The 9287-nt window shown below is 55.5% G+C and overlaps 1 long non-coding RNA gene across 1 annotated transcript; it reads left to right on the top strand.

The window, feature by feature from the left end:
• The first annotated feature begins 946 nt into the window (after positions 1–946).
• Positions 947–4662, top strand: LOC146396876 (uncharacterized). The gene is made up of 2 exons (XR_014828132.1): positions 947–1081; positions 3562–4662. It is a non-coding gene; the product is annotated as an uncharacterized LOC146396876 (long non-coding RNA).
• The last annotated feature ends 4625 nt before the right edge of the window (positions 4663–9287 follow it).

The following is a 9287-nucleotide window of genomic DNA, read 5'->3' as shown; positions in this document are numbered from 1 at the left end:
CCCCACCCACTGTCAGGTGGCAAACAAGGCTCTCGTCCATCCAAGCTCCTGGGATCAGTCAGCTTATCTTTTGGTCCCAGGCTGCCGCCAGGTCTCCCAAGGACAAGGAGCACACACCCCAGCCCTCCCCACCGGGCAGAGTCTCCTGGGGCAGAGTCTCCTGGCCTTTGAGGGCAGGCACACAGACAGACTCAGCTAAATAGGCGGTTGACAACAGTGTTGGCTCTTGAGGAACTCAGAATCCTTACCAAATGTCACACCATGTGATTTGAGTGAGTCAGCCCATTTGCCAGAGTAGGAAACTAAGCCTTAGGGTAGGGAACGTGATGCCCAAGGCTCTCCATAAAACTGTGCATGTCTTTGGGGTCTGTGGAGCAGAACCATCATTTTGAAAACATTTGCTGAACCCGAATTCACTGTCCTTGAGGGGATCAAATCCACTCGTACCAAGAGGAGTGGCAGGAACCCTGAGTTCAGAATGGTGGGAAAGGCCCTAAGGAAAACAGGATTTAATCTGAGGAGCTGGGTGTGTGTGGGCTGCCCTTGTGAGCCATACCCCCTGCCTCCTGGTGGTGACAAAGGTGTCCACCTGGCTTGGGGGGCACATTCCCAGGGCTGGTGTCACCTCTGAAAGGCAGCACAGTGGATCCGTTGGGTGTGGGTGTAGACCCCACAGCCTGGCTTGCCTGGGTTGATCCATGTACTGACTGGGTAGCCTTGTGTGTGTCACTCAACCTCCCTCTCCCTCTATGGCCTCATCTTCATGTGAGTAATAAAACCACCTACCTCATTGGGTCACTGTGAGAAGTAAAAGTGATCACATATACACACTTTAAAAAACCAGCCTGGTACATAGAAAGCTCTGTTTTAAGTATTGTTATTCATCCTCAGTCAAGGAAGATTGACTGAGCACAGACTGGGTGTGAAGTCCCCACCGAAACCACAACTACGACTGAGACTCGGTCTGCCCTATAGGAACTACGGGTGTGAAGGAGCCGGTGATCAGCAGACCCCGGTGGGCAGAGGACTGTGAGAAAAACAAACCCTGGAGCATGGCAGGTGCCAGCAGCTCTGGCTGGAGGTAAAGAAACGGTCACCTGTGAAGGAGGAGGGAGTTGGGACAGGGCTCCAGGTGGGGTGGACACTCTGCTGCAGGGGACAGTGTGGACAAAGTCCTGGAGCTGGGAAAGTCCAGAGTGACCGCATTCAGGGAACAGTTCACACGCCAGGGCCCCAATCTATAGTTGTCATCTTGCCAGTCACAACCAGTGGCCTTGGGCGGAGAAAGAACCTTACTAAGAATGAATGAGTGAGAGAGCCTGTGTCTCCTGAATCCTGGCAGTCCCCTGTCCCCTCTGTTAGGCATTTGGCAAGAGCCTCTGAACCCTTCCTCGTGCTGGGCTCTGCCCTGTAGCCTGTATGGGTGGCCATGCAGGAGCAGGGAGGGCAGTGGGGGGCAGAGGCTGGCAAAGCTGGAGGCCTAGGTTGTGGTGTTCACACTGTTACCTCGTCCGCCCCGACCCTCATGGAGGGATGTTTCACCAGGATCAGAGCCCAGGCTTCTGATCACTTCCAAAGCCCCACAGCTGTTTAGGCAGGAAATAAAGGTCCAGCGCCCACACAGGACAAAGGGTTCAAGGGGCAGCTCTAGGACCCCCCACCCCCACCCCACGGCCAAGCAGCCCTCCCAGAGCCCAGGAGCTGGGGCTTTGCCTGGGAGAAGAATGGGGAGTCTGACCACAGCACCTTATTTACCGGGTCCCCCTACCCCTTCATTAATTTAGTCTAAACAAAGTCCAAGGGAGGGCAGGCTGCCTTGAGTAGCTCTGACTCTGGCTGGGGTTTTCCTTGGGGAAGGCAGGGTATAGTCCCAGTGGAGCTGGCGCTGGTAAGGAAGGCCAAGAGGTCGGGCTCAGGCCCTCAGAGACTCCGCTCATGAGTCCCACTGCCTTAACTGGATGGATTGTTATTGCCATTTTTCCTACGGACCCAGTGAAGGGGCCCAGGAGACAGGCACCCACATAGCACAGGAGGATGCTGGCAGCCTCTTTACAGATGAGAGAAGTGGAAGCTGGAAGGATGGAGTGAGGTCCTTCTCCTGGCCCCATGTGACCTGTAGGTTCCTCACACCCTGACCCTGCTGCCCACTGGAGCCTCCTCCACCCACCCATCCCTGATATGCCTCCCAGCTCCTTCTGCCCGCAGCCTCCCTGCGGCTCCTCTGCCCTCCTCCTCCAGGAGGCCCACCTGTGTTCCCACGGCCTGGGCCTGCCTGCCTTGCCCTCACGCTGCAACTGGAAGTGCTTGTGCAGTTCCTGGAAGAAGACGTCACACCCTGGAAAGGCAAGGGCCTGTCTGGGGCCTGTCCCCTTCTTCAGTGTATCCCCCTGGACCCAGCAGGGCCTCCATGAACACTGCTGAGGAAGAAAGGGGCCCCCAGCACCCAGACACCTTTTGATGGCCACTCATGGCTGTCCCTCTGCAGCTTTCTCCACCTCACCAACTCTGCCCAGGGTCACCTCACGGGTAACCATAAACCCACATGTAGGACCAGAGTAGTTCTTTCAGACCCGACAGGGCTCCAGTGAGGACCAGCATCCAGCTGGACAGTGGGGGAGGGAACCAGTCTCCTGTGGGAACAAGCACCAAGTGAAGGCTTTTCCCTGTTCCCCACCTCCTGGGGGAAGCAGGGTCCTGCTGAAAAGGCCCAGCTCGGCTCTTCTCCCTGAGGGGGGGATGGCTGAACGGGGGGCTGGTAGGAGGATCATCACCAGTGCTCATCCTCCTGCAGGGGACCTCTGACTGCTGTCAGAAGCAGTGCCCACCCTGGAAGGATAGAAGAGGATGTGTTCTCAGTGCTCAGGCCTGTGCCAGGTGGCACCACCCATTCCTGGACGCAGACCCAGTTCTGTCCCTAGGCTGCCCGAGTGCTGCCCTGGCCACAGGTCTCAGGGTCACCGCTGGCAGGCTTTGCTACCTGCTGGCCACCAGCCCAGGGCCCTGGATGCTGAGAATGGCATCCTGGACCCCGTGTGTCAGACAGCTTCCCACAGTGCCACACAGCAGCTGTTTCCATGGTGTTCAAGCTATGAGCCCCAGGCTCACACAACATGGGGAGGAAAGGTGTTGCTTGGGGCCTCAGTCTCCCTCTGGTCCCTTCTTAGCCCTGAAGCACTGAACACAAAGTCCAGAGATCATGTTTCAAGCCTCAGCTATAATGGACACGTATAATATTTCATCTGTATCATTTAAACTTTTTTGTTATAACTGTAAAATTATGCATAAAGAAGCACTTTTCATTTGTAGCATTTAAAATTTTGTGTACAATGATCACATCATTCCACAGGCCTCACCGGTTGAGTCCTTAATGTCAGCCTCTAACAACTGGAGCCTATGGACTGCTAGCCTGACCCGGGTGGGCTTCCTTCAAACAGGCCAACCCGGGGGGGCTGGGGTCCCTCCCAGACCCAGCCTCACCCCAGGACCCCAAGACTTGAGCCCAGAGGCAGGATTCGGGCCAAGGGATGGAGCTGTGTGACCCATATCTGTTCTTATTATTAGCTCTGGAGCTGGCAGGCTGTGGCTGTAACACAATTCAAGGAACTGTTGACTCGGCTCTGGCCCCTCCCCAGGCCTGCTGCTGTGAGCGCCAGAGAAGACAGCGAGAGGACCACATGTCCACGGCACTGCTGATGTCAATGCAGGTGGGGGGCCTCCTGAGGGCCCTTGGGCAACCCAGGGTCAGCTGCCTGGCCTCTGGCATCTTCCTGTACTTGTTCTGCAGCTCCAGCCTTCTGAGGTCCTGGCCTCCCTGCCCGGCCCCCACCCCTCTCTGACTGAAGCAGGGAAAGTGGTGGGAGTGGGGGATGGTAACCCCGCCTGTTTGGTTAACTGGGAAGAATGACTGCCCTAGACCCCCAGGATGGGGAAGAGAGTTTTCCTCTGTTATGCTTTCCTCATAGATCGCTACCTCCTCTTTCTGTTATTGGTGCCTGCAGGTGCCAGCACCCTGGGAAGAAGCGAGGGAAAGTCTGGGCCTCGGCCAGGTGCCCCAGACTGTGGCTCCAGGAAAGGACAAGGACTTTGGCTAGGTGCCTAGCTCTGTACCTGCAGGTGGGGGGGTGGGGGGGTGGGGCTGGGTTTTGAGCCCATCTCCCAAGATCCCTGTCACATGGGAACCTCAGGCCTGGCCTGCAGGCTGTGGGGGGCACATTAGATGAGGTACGTGGAAGTCCTTCGCAAGCCCAGAAATGCCCCACAGGGTTAGCTGCGGCAGAGGTTTTGGTCCTAACTCCCCTGAGAAGGGACAAGGGACCTGTGGCCCCATTGAACTCTGTAACAAGAACTGAGACAGACCTCATGTCATCAGGAGCCAGGTTAGGGAATTTGGTAGCAGGTGCCAAGGACTGGGCTTGGGGTCAAATTCTGGGCTGCTTGGGGAGGGAAATAAGGACACCTTTGCCCTCAAGGTACAAATAATAGAGTGTTAGAGATGGCAGGCACCGCAAAGAGGGGTCTCATAACTGTGTCCCCTTGAGCCCTTGGGCCCCGGGGCGCGGGGGTGGGAGGGGGCATGGTACTCCAGCCTTGCCTGTGTTTCAGTGCAGTTGGATCTCTGATTGGAGAAGAGGTTCCACTACAAAAATAAATACTGAAAAACCAGAGACTTCATCTACATGCACAATTTCACCACCGAGGAAAAGTGAAAGCCCCAGAAAAGAGAAGCAGTTTCCCTAAGTCTGCCATCTCAGTTGTGTCAGAACCACTGCCAAAGAGTCAATACCCTGAGGATGAGGAGGACAAGGACTGTGGCAAAGTGGGGCATCCCATCAAGGCCTGAGCCTCGGCCACAGCTCCCCTGACGTGACCCCCCCGACGTGAGGCCTCAGGGTCAGGCGCCATGTTGACCAGGTGTTGATCTGGGATGGAGAGGAGGGCAAAGCCTGCCCACTCCCCTGGCCAGCTGAGAGCTTGGTGGGTTGACAGCCCCAGCAAGGCCTCTCCAACTAACCAACTACCCCAGCCCCAGCTTTCCAGCCAGACCTTCTCTCACATTCCTCACTGCAGGTGGCTGAGGGAGGCAGACAGGTGCCCCTCTTCCCATTTCACAGCTGGGAACACGGAGGCACCTGGCAGTAAGTGGGCCTGGAACCGAGCCTCCCTCTTGTCATTATGTCCTGCTCTTTCCAGTGTCTTTCCCCAGCACCCTCTCCTCCCTGCAGCATCATCTCTGCTCACCCTTGCACCCAACCGTGTGCTGACTGGCCCAACCTTCCCTTCTTTGGCTTTAGCAAGGAGAGCTGCCCCAAGCCAGGTGCTTCCCCGGCCTCTCAGCGAGTACAGAGCTCCCGGCCTTTCGCACAGCCCAGAGTAATTTCTACCCCCTCAGCCCCTGTGGAGATGAGGTTCTGTTCACCATCCCCTGACCACAGAGAGGGCTCCAACCAGGCCCTTGGGCCTTTCGCCCTGGCTGGGTGGGCCTAGACCAGGCTCCCAACACCTGCCCTTTCCCTAAGATACAGCCTACAACTCAGCACCAGGATAACCGACTATCGCGGCTCACCCAGGATCCTCCTGGTTGGCACTGAAAGTCCCAGGTCCCAGGAAATTCCTCATATCTGGACAAGCTGGGACAACTGGTCACCCTACTCAGCGCGCGCACACACACGCACACACGCACACACGCACACACGCACACACACACACACCCAGGGTCTTCATGCCTTCCCCTTCCCCCACTGGACAGGGTCTTTCTTCTCTCTATACACCTAGTCTCTACTGGGCTAATAATGGGTGGGACCATGGTCAGTCCACGGGAGCTGTCTGGCCGCCTCAGACTGGCTGGGACCTGCCACAGCCCCAGAGCAGAGTTAAAGGTCTGGAGTGAGCTGATGTGAACAGAGCCTCCACGACCTGTTGGAGGCCGTCCTGCCCTAGGCCCTGAGATAAATACCAGAGGGAGCCCATGAAAAGCCTTGATCCCCACCCAGCTTTATCCTCAGGATGGAGGGCAGGCCACTCTGGGGTGACCCCAGGTGGGGCAACCCCAGAGCTGGAGCCAGGCAGGGCTCGCTGAGGCGGTCTCTACCTGTCTGAGCTTGAGGTGAGTCATTTCCTCCCTCATTTGGTTTGAGGCTGGGAGGAGGAGGGAGGGGAAGGCATCTAAAAATAGCAGCGCCCATCCTTGGAGATACCCAAAGAGCTGCTCCTCGGGCAAGGGAGGAGCCAGTTTCTCATCTGAGCTGACAGCAGCTGTGACCCCAGCCAGATGTCTGCATTGGCTCTAAACCCCCCCTGTCCCCAACCCCTTCCCAGGCTATAGGGTGCTGAGGTGTGAAGGAGGCTTCATGAAGGCTGAGACACGAGGGTTAGTGTTGGGGTGGGGTAGGCGCCTGAAGAAAAGTGAGACCTCCAGCTGACGGCCTGGGAAGGGGTGGGAGGATCTGTGACTCGGAAGGCTTGGCCCCGGCTGGGGACAGACAGAGACCGTGGGGGCTGGGTCACCAGCCTGGACTCCCCTGCACATCATCTCCACAGAACCACGTTCTCTTCCTGCCTCTGCCCACACACAGAGACACACACAGGGACACACAGACACAGCCCGCACGCTCAGCTGGCCCGTGTGAGTCACTTCCCTCCTAATGGGACTCATCTCCCTGCTAAGTGGGCCTTAACTTCCCTGGGCAGCAGCATAGACTGAGGACCCACTGTGTGCTCGAGCCACACCCTGGGAGACAAGGAAGCGATGATTATGATGGTCCTTGGCCCCGGCGACACCTTAAGAGGCCCATTCAGGAAAGGGCAGGACAACACCCAGAGCAGAAACACAAAAGGTAGGGAGGGCCCAGTGCAGGGAGACAGTCTGGAGTCAGGCAGGCCTAGGTTTCAGTCCTGGCCTTGCCACTTTCTAGCCCTGTGACCTGAAACAAGTTATTTGACCTCTTGCTGCCTCAGTTTCCTCATCTGTATAATGGATGTCATAGAAGGCCTTCATTACACATCAAATATAATAATGTCCATAAAGTCGCCAAGCAAACAGAGCTCTTTCCGTTAAAGCTCATGGTATGAGGCAACCAACTGAAACAAAAACAGACACTGCAGATTTCAGGACACATTTCTTTTTTCTTTTTTTGTTTTTTGGGTTTTTTTTGTTTTGTCTTTTTGCCTTTTCTAGGGCTGCTCCATGGCATATGGAGGTTCCCAGGCTAGGGGTCGAATCGGAGCTGTAGCCGCCGGCCTATGCCAGAGCCACAGCAACTCGGGATCCTAGCCGCGTCTGCGACCTACACCACAGCTCACAGCAACACCGGATCCCTAACCCACTGAGCAAGGCCAGGGATCGAACCTGCAACATCATGGTCCCTAATCTGGATTCGTTAACCACTGAGCCACAACGGGAACTCCTCAGGACACATTTCTAACCCTCATGCAGTAACACATTTCTTAAAGACTCAAGATGGCAGTATTCTGCTTGGCTCCACCTGTGACAGGTAAAGGTGATGTGCGGGGGGTGGGGGCGGTAAACGAACTGCATTTTACGACAATGGCAATGGCCCCGATTATGAGCCCTCATATTTACCTCATTTTCTCTTCACCTCACAACAGCTCATAAAGCGGGCTTTCCTTTCCCCGTTTTACATGTGGGAAAATGGAAGCCAAAAGGCAGTAAGCTGCTTGCCCAGCATCCCAGGCAGCATGTGGTAGACACCAGGTTTGGACACACTCTTGAGTTCAAAGTCATTGTGCCTCCTGGGGTGTAAGCAGGGGGGTCTGTTTTATCTAGAGTTGGTTGAAAATACACTGATCTCTGACTCTCCAGGGAGAGGGTCCTTGGACACTAGCCTGGGGTGACTAGAATATGCCACGCCTTTGGCGGGGGGTCGCCTTCTTCCCATCTCCCCTCCCTCATGCTGAGTCCCCATGTAGAAACAGAAGGTGCTAGGCCCCCTCTCAGGGTTACCGTCTTTACTCCTTCTAACAGCCCAGTGAGGGAAATGCCACGACTCTCACTTGACAGAAAAGGCAGATGGATCAAAGGCATCATGAACCTTTGGCAGCCACATTTGCTGGGGGAAGCAGAGCCTGGACCTAGCACCAGGCCCCTTGGACTCTTAGGCTGAGACTCTGTCCCCACATCCCCAGCTGTCTGCTGTGAGGGGAGGGGTAGGACTTCCTCTGCTCCTCACACTTTAAACGAACCATCCCCGTTCCCACTTGCTGAATTGCACGTAAAACCCAAACCTTGCATCAGTCAGCAGGCGCTGGCTCCAGTAAAAGGCTCTTTCTGCTTCTGTGGGCTTTCCCCACCGTTATCTGAGTCATCCTCTGCCGGTCCCAAGAGACTGGAGGGAGGTGGCCTCTTATCCCAACACTACAGATGGAGAGACTGAGGCAGGAAGTGACTTACTCCAATGAGTCAGGGGCCAGAGCTGGCAGCAGTCCAGGCTGGGAGGTCACAGGTGTAGCTGACAGGGTCTGGGGTGTCACACACTCCGTTAAAGAGTTTTTAATGCTTTACAGTATGCACAAATATCAAGAGATTTGTGTTAAATGAATGGATGAATGTTGCAGGCCCTGGGTGAAGAGATGAGGGGTGATACTGCAGAAAAGATGACTGTGATTAGGAAACAAAACCCAGAAGCCCAGTCTTGCCCCTGTCAGACTCCCTGAGCCCAGCTGGGGATTATAGCTCAGTTTTCCCCTCTATAAAAATCATCAAGGAGTTTCCTGGTGGCTCAGCAGGTTAAGGATACAGAGTTATCACTGCTGTAGCACGGGTTCACTCCCTGGCCAGGGAATTTCCACATGCCTCAGGTGTGGCCAAAAAAACAAACAAACAAACAAACAAAAAACAACAGCGAAAAAACACATCATGGTTATCTATTATTGAGTGAGTCCTAATGACCACTGGGGCTTAACACTTTATAGCCAGCCACTGCCTTATTTAATTCCCGCGACAACCCAATGAGGTTGGTATGCACTACCATCATCCCCATTGGACAGATGACTTATCTCAGGCTCAGAGAGGTCAAACAACTTCCCCAAGGACACTGGCATTTGTTCCAACAGGCATGACCCAACAATTCCAGGGACTGACTTAGAAGAGCATCCAAATCCATTGGGTCAGATGGGCCCGGCGCGTGCGGCCCCCACGTGGAGCTGCCCAGGTGTGCCCAAGGACTGGCACCAGGAAACCTGTATGTCTGTCAGCACTGAGCCGGGGTGGAGCGACCAACGCAAGGCCAATCGCCTGGGGCTAAAGAGCCAGAGCATCCGGGGAGGCAGGA

This window comes from Sus scrofa, chromosome 14, assembly GCF_054392235.1.
Source record: "Sus scrofa isolate SSC_HxYL_T2T_F1_AM1 chromosome 14, Sscrofa_HxYL_maternal_Yorkshire_Landrace_v2.0, whole genome shotgun sequence".
Taxonomy (NCBI): Eukaryota; Metazoa; Chordata; class Mammalia; order Artiodactyla; family Suidae; genus Sus; species Sus scrofa.
The sequence above is the reverse complement of the archived record's forward strand: the minus strand, read 5'-3'. Positions and strand labels throughout refer to the sequence as shown.